The 7792-nt window shown below is 44.0% G+C and overlaps 1 pseudogene; it reads right to left on the bottom strand.

The window, feature by feature from the left end:
• Positions 1 to 2293: 2293 nt before the first annotated feature.
• On the bottom strand, positions 2294 to 2411 carry LOC124552939 (annotated as a pseudogene).
• Positions 2412 to 7792: the final 5381 nt, after the last annotated feature.

Below are 7792 nucleotides of genomic sequence, written 5' to 3'. Positions count from 1 at the left end.
TCCCCCTCCACGAAGTCTGGACATGAACTCCCTAGAGAATTTATGAGATACGTTAGAAAGAAATATTCTAAAAGTCCCCAGACAGTCCGAACAAGGTGTCAGGAGAGTACTGCAAGAAGAATGGGGAGATCTAAGTATTTCGTACTTACAGAAGCTTGTACAAAGTATGCTGACACAAGTGTTACAACGTCGAGGCAGAAGTACAAAGTACTAATTCCTCATTATTTCCTAGTTTTTGGTTTATTCATGCACTTTGTACCAAAACTATTACGAAGGCAAATTGATGTTACTTTACATAAATATGAAATTATTTGTATTTTGTGAGTCATTAAATGAAGTAAAATGTTCAATTTATTGCTCTGTGAACATCATTGTGTTTGAAACTTCCTGGCAGATTAAAACTGTGTGCCGGACCGAGACTCGAACTCGGGACCGGCCGGCCGCGGTGGCCGTGCGGTTCTAGGCGCCGCAGTCCGGAACCGCGCAACTGCTTGGGTCGCAGGTTCGAATCCTGCCTCGGGCATGGATGTGTGTGATGTCCATAGGTTAGTTAGGTTTAACTAGTTCTAAGTTCTAGGGGACTGATAACCTAAGATGTTAAGTCCCATAGTGCTCAGAGCCATTTTTTGAACTCGGGACCTTTGCCTTTTGCGGGCAAGTGCTCTACCAAGTAAGCTACCCAAGCACGACTCACGCCCCGTCCTCAAATTTTTAATTCCCCCAGTACCTCGTCTTCTACCTTTGTGGCTAAGCCATCTCTCCGCAATACCCTTTCTTCCAGGAGTGCTAGTTCTGCAAGTTTCACAAGAGAACTTCTGTAAAGTTTGGAAGGTAGGAGACGAGATACTGGCAGAAGTAAAGCTGTGGGTACCGGACGTGAGTCGTGCTTGGGTAGCTCAGTTGGTAGAGCACTTGCCCGCGAAAGGCAAAGGTCCCGAGGTCGAGTCTCGGTCCGGCACACAGTTTTAATCTGCCAGGAAGTTTCATATCAGCGCACACTCCGCTGCAGAGTGAAAATCTCATTCTGGGATCTTTCTGTTTGTTGGAATAACAAACATGTTATGTTTAATTGTCTAGATGTTACTTCTCAAAGTAAATACAAAATTATTCTGTTTGTTCCAAAACTTGTGAAAGGCACTGTATTTAGAATCTGGGGTCTATAAGATCAACTGCCAGTACTGAGACATGTCTTATATCGATCTGACTGGAAGGAATTTCAAGACTCGTTTTCGAGAGCACACGTGTTACCAAAATAAGCGCGCTTTCGCTGCACATTTGGATAGAGAAAAACATTCGACAAAACCATAGAGGACAATGTAAAAGTGTTGGACACAGCGCAAAATGGGCAATTACTGAAGCCACTCGAGCAAATGAAGATGTATGTACACAGAAGACGGCAAGCGGATTTACTGCTGAATGAACAGAATGAGTTTAACCTGACTGCTTGTTCTGATGTATTCAGAAACCTACTGGTCTGAGCAGCGTCGAGCGCCCCAGCAGCTTGGCTTCCGGCCGTGTGCGCCGGCTGCCGGAGACGAGGAGGCTGTGGTCTTCCTCCGCGAGTTCCGCCGCAGGAAAACAAGAAAATTATACAGAGAAGCCACGATGTGCCGCCATTGAGACCACCCTCCAAATGTGCTATCGACTATCGACTTTTTAACTAACAGTCACTGTTTCGTTAGTTACCTTACATTTACGGCAATGGTTTAATTGTTTTCCTGTGCTGGAAGATTTCAATTTATGGATGCGAATGTTTTTAAAATTTTTTATACTGGCTTCTACACAACTGCGTATTTTATTTTGCCTGGTTAGGAGCTTACCCATTATTACTATTTACACTTTTAATGTGGATTTTAAGTATGGAACTAATTCCGCATATTACATAACAGTACATGTTTTATTGTTAGACGCTCATTTTGCTATAGGCACTAATTTTAATTAATGACTACACACGCTCCATTGTAACTAGTAAATTTGCGATACTGGTTACCCGTATATCCTAGCTGTAGTGCCCTCTGTTGGTCTCAGTTATTTGTATAAATATCAGACGTACCCATATCATCACCAGCACTTACTATGTACTTGAAACTAAACTCCGCCCAAAGAGGCTTTGGAAGGTCCCACGGTACCGATCGGCCGCCGCGTATTCCTCAGACCAAAGACGTAGCTGGACGTGAATATGGATGGTCAGCACACCGCTCTCCCGCCCGTATGTCAGTTTCCGAGACCGGAGCCGCTACTTCTCAATCAAGTAGCTGCTCAGTTGGCATCACGAGGCTGAGTGCACCCCGCTTGCCAAAAGCGCTCGGCAGACCGGATGGTCACCCATCCAAGTTCTAACCCAGCCCGACAGCGCTTAACTTCGGTGATCTGACGGGGACCGGTGTTACCACTGCGGCAAGGCCGTTGGCACATAACAGAGACTAGTCTTCAATAATCTATTCTCTTTCACTGTTTACAGCAGTCTACCAACGCTGGGGTAACTTTCCGATGCCGCGACAGTAGAAATCATTTGACTTTGAAGTGAATAACTCATCGATCCATGTTTGGAGCACGTCTTCATCCGGAAATGATGTTTCTTGTAGGTTGTTCGATTGATGGCGAAAAAGGTGAAAATCTGATGGCGCAAGATCAGGTGAATAATGTGGGTGCGAAGTGACTTCACAAACCAACTCCTGTATAGTGTTTTCGTCAGTCTGGCAGAATGGGGGAAGGTGTTCGCGTGGAGCACCATCACTTCACGGAGTCTTCCTGGTCGTTGTTCTTGCACTGCATCTGAAAGATGTCTCAGTTGTTGACAATAAATGTCAGCAACCATGGTTACAACTCGGGGAAGCAATTCCTAGAACACCACATCGCTATTGTTCCACCAGATGTATTACCTTTCACGGATGCGCGCAGGTCCTTCTACGGGCAGTTGCTGCTTTGTTTGGTCTCAACCATTCCTTTCTTTTCCTTACGTTAGCGTAAAGACACCATTTCACGTCACTAGTAACGATATAACATAGGAATCGTCCGTCTTGATCACGATGCCAATTGATGACGATCAAGCAGAGATGGACACATGGCCACCAGCTGATTTTTGTGATTTTGGCTTAGAGCACACTCATACATCCGATTTTTGAACGGTCCCCATTGCATGCAAATATTGCACGATGGTGGAATGATCACAATTAATCACATTGGCCAGTTCTCGACTACACTATTTGAACGGTTTCTGAAGTAAGAAAATTAGTCTACTCTGCTTATGTCGTATGGTATTATATTTTGGGGTAACTCTTCCCATTCTAAAAGGATGTTTTTGGTCCAGAACCGGGCGGTTCGGGCAATAAGTGGTGTAAGTTCGCGAACCTCTTGTCGACCCCTGTTCACTAGTCTTTACTGTCGTTCCTTGTTAACAACATCAGCTTATTCCCAAGAACCTGTAGCTTTCATTCAGTTTATACTCAGCAGAAATAGAACCTGCATTTGGATCGGACTTCCTTTAACTCTCGTCCAGAAAGGTGTGCAATATACTGCTGCATCCATTTTCAATAAGCTACCACTCGAATTCAAAACTCTTAGCAGTAATCCACGCGCTTTCAAATCGAAACTGAGGAGTTTCCTCATGAGTCACTCCTATTCTGTTGAGGAGTCCCTTGAAAAATTAAGCTGATTATTATGTTATATTGTTGACTGCGTTTACTGAATCTTATGGCTTGATTTTTTTGGGTTCAGAAACATTTTATTTTTATCTGTTATTACTTTTATGTTGTAAGTTCATGTACTGACACGTTCCATGACCTTGGAGATTTGCTCCTCAATTTTGTCCTACGGAACTAGACGTGTAAATAAAATAAATAAATCATAGTGGACCAATGCATTTAAAAGATCTTCATCAAACCTCGAAGGTCTTTCTAAACATAGAGAGTCACTAATGTCATACCAATCCTCCATTTTCTTGCCATGCTCTGTCCGACAGCGTTTTCCCATACACGGCGCGAATGTTTCTGCCTGCCTTCTCCGCTGTCACCTCTTTACTGAACTCAAACGGAAGAATGTCACAAATGTTCCGATTTCTCCACATGGCACTCGATTTTCTGGCGTCCACAGCTCCACTCACTATCTCCAAATGACAAAATGCACACTCAAATTGCGACAGGGGTCTATGACAATCGATAAATAAACCAATAGCACCGGAATACCAACGTGCTACGAAATTATGAGCCAACCAAATATCTCACGAAATAAGCGTCAAACGAAAAAACGAAACTCGTCTAGCTTGAAGGGGGGAACCAGATGGCGCTATGGTTGGCCCGCTAGATGGCGCTGCCTTAGGTCAAACGGATATCAACTGCGTTTTTTCAAAATAGGAACCCCCATTTTCTATTTCATATTCGTGTAGTACGTAAAGAAATATGAATGTTTTAGTTGGAACACTTTTTTCGCTTTGTGATAGATGACGCTGTAATAGTCACAAACATATGGCTCACAATTTTAGACCAACAGTTGATAACAGGTACGTTTTTTAAATTAAAATACAGAACGTAGGTACGTTTGAACATTTTATTTCGGTTGCTCCAATGTGATACATGTACCTTTATCAAATTATCATTTCCGAGAAAGCATGCTGTTACAGCGTGATTACCTGTAAATACCACATTAATGTAATAAATGCTCAAAATGATGTCCGTCAACCTCAATGCATTTGGCAATACGTGTAGCGACATTCCTCTCAACAGCGAGTGGTTCGCCTTCCGTAATGTTCGCACATGCATTGACAATGCACTGACGCATGTTGTCAGGCGTTGTCGGTGGATCATGATAGCAAATATCCTTCAACTTTTCCCACAGAAAGAAATCCGGGGACGTCAGACCCGGTGAACGTGCGGGCCATGGTATGGTGCTTCGACGACCAATCCACCTGTCATGAAATATGCTATTCAATACCGCTTCAACCGCACGCGAGCTATGTACCGGACATCCATCATGTTGGAAGTACATCGCCATTCTGTCATGCAGTGAAACATCTTATAGTAACATCGATAGAACATTACATAGGAAATCAGCATACATTGAACCATGTGTATTGCCACCGATAAAATGGGGGCCAATTATCCTTCCTGCCATAATGCCGCCAAGGTCGCTGATGTTCCACTTGTCGCAGCCATCGTGGATTTCCCGTTGCCCAATAGTGCATATTATGCCGGTTTACGTTACCGCTGTTGATGAATGACTCTTCGTCGCTAAATAGAACGCATGCAAAAAATCTGTCATCGTCCCGTAATTTCTCTTGTGCCCAGTGGCAGAACTGCACACGACGTTCAAAGTTGCCGCCATGAAATTCCTGGTGCACTGAAATATGGCACGGGTGCAATCGATGTGGATGTAGCATTCTCAACACTGACGTTTTCAAGATTCCCAATTCTCACGCAATTTGTCTGCTACTGATGGGCGGATTAGCCGCGACAGCAGCTAAAACACCTACTTGGGCGTCATCATTTGTTGCAGGTCGTGGCTGACGTTTCACATGCGGCTGAACACTCCCTGTTTCCTTAAATAACGTAACTATCGGGCGAACGGCCCGGACACTTGGATGATGTCCAGGATACCGAGCAGTATACATAGCACCCGCCCGTTGGGCATTTTGATCACAATAGCCATAGATCAACACGATATCGAGATTTTCTGCAATTGGTAAACGGTCCATTTTAACACGGGTAATTTATCACGAAGCAAATACCGTCCGCAGTGGCGGAATGTTACGTGATACCACGTACTTATACGTTTGTGATTATTACAGCGCCATCTATTACAAAGCGAAAAAAAGTGGTCCAACTAAAACATTTATATTTCTTTACGTACTACACGAATATGTAATAAAAATAGGGGTTCCAATTTTAAAAAAAAATTGATATCCGTTTGCCCTATGACAGCGCCATCTAGCGGGCCAGCCATAGCGCCATCTGGTTTCCACCTTCAAGAGAGACGAGTTTCGTTCTTTGTAGTTGTTTCGTTTGATGCTTATTTCGTGAGATATTTGTCCCGGTCACTATCAATGGACCACCCTGTATACCTACATGTACAATCTGACGTTGATAGCTTGATCTGAATATTTTATGGTACCTATGGCTGTTGTGCAGAGCGGTTTAATCATGAAAATATTTTTATTTATCTTATGTAGCACTAGGTGTTTTATAGATTTAGTTTCAGCAAAACGAACTTCACTGGTTACATCTTGTTTTCATTTGTAACATATCTGAAGATGGCCGTAACCGAAACCGATAGCTGTAAAACTTTTTGTGTGATCAAGACGGATCTGTAAAATAAAGTGATAGGAATTACTTGAAAAGATCTCGCCGGAACGAAAATGGCTTTGTTTCAATTACCGCCAACCTCAACTCGCTTATCATAAGCGTGATTTTCTCTCCCCAATTTCGCCATAATACAAAACGAGCAGCTCTTCTTAATACTTTTTCGATGACGTCCGTCAGTCGTATCTGATATGGGTTGCACACTGCGCAGTGGGGCAGGCAAGTGTAGTGTAGGCAGTCTCTTTAGTAGACTTGTTGCCTGCTATAAGTGACCCACAATAAAATCGACTGTTTGGTTTGCCTTTCCGACAACATCATTTATGTTATCGTCGAAATTTAAGTTATTTCTGATTGTAATTGCTAGATATTAAGCTGAACTGACAGCCTTTAAATTGATGTGATTTATTTGTGTAACCGAGATTTAATGGATTTCTTTTCATACTCATATGGATGATCTCGCACTGTTGTTTATTCAGAGCCACTTTTCGCACCATACAGATACATTATGTGATCAAAAGTACCCAGACACCCACAAAAACAAACTTTTTCATATTAGTTGCATTGTGCTGCCACCTCCTGCCAGGTGCTCCATATCAGCGACCTCAGTAGTCATTAGACATCGTGAGAGAGCAGAATGGGGCGCTCCGCGGAACTCACGGACTTCGAACGTGGTCACGTGATTGGGTGTCACTTGCGTCATAGGTCCGTACGCGAGATTTACACATTGCTAAACGTGCCTAGGTCCACTGTTTCCGATGTGATAGTGAAGTGGAAACGTGAAGGGACACGTACAGCACAAAAGCGTACAGGCCGACCTCGTCTGTCGACTGACAGAGACCGCCGACAGTTGAAGAGGGTTGTAATGTGTAATAGGCAGACATCTGTCCAGACCATCACACAGGAATTCCAAACAGCATCAGGATCTACTGCAAGTACTATGACAGTTAGGCGGGAGGTGAGGAAACTTGGATTTCGTGGTCGAGCGGCTGCTCATAAGCCACACATCACGCCGGTAAATGCCAAACGACGCTTCGCTTGGTGTAAGGAGCGCAAACATTGGACGATTAAACAGTGGAAAAACGTTGTGTGGAGTGACGAATCACGGTACACAATATGACGATCCGATGGCAGGGTGTGGGTATGGCGAAAGCCCGGTGAATGTCATCAGCCAGCGTGGGTAGTGCCAACAGTAAAATTCAGAGGCGGTGGAGTTATGGTGTGGTCGTGTTTTTCATGGAGGGAGCTTGCACCCCTTGTTGTTTTGCGTGGCGCTATCACAGCATAAGCCTACATTGATGTTTTAAGCGCCTTCTTGCTTCCCACTGTTGAAGAGGAATTCGGGGATGGCGATTGCATCTTTCAACACGATCGAGTACCTGTTCATAATGCACGGCCTGTGGTGGTGTGGTTGCACGACAATAACATGCCTGTAATGGACTGGCCTGCACAGAGGCCTGACCTGAATGCTATAGAACACCTTTGGGATGTTTTGTAACACC

This window comes from Schistocerca americana, chromosome 10 (genome assembly GCF_021461395.2).
Source record: "Schistocerca americana isolate TAMUIC-IGC-003095 chromosome 10, iqSchAmer2.1, whole genome shotgun sequence".
Classification (NCBI taxonomy): Eukaryota; Metazoa; Arthropoda; class Insecta; order Orthoptera; family Acrididae; genus Schistocerca; species Schistocerca americana.
This window is presented reverse-complemented; position numbering and strand designations above follow the sequence as displayed.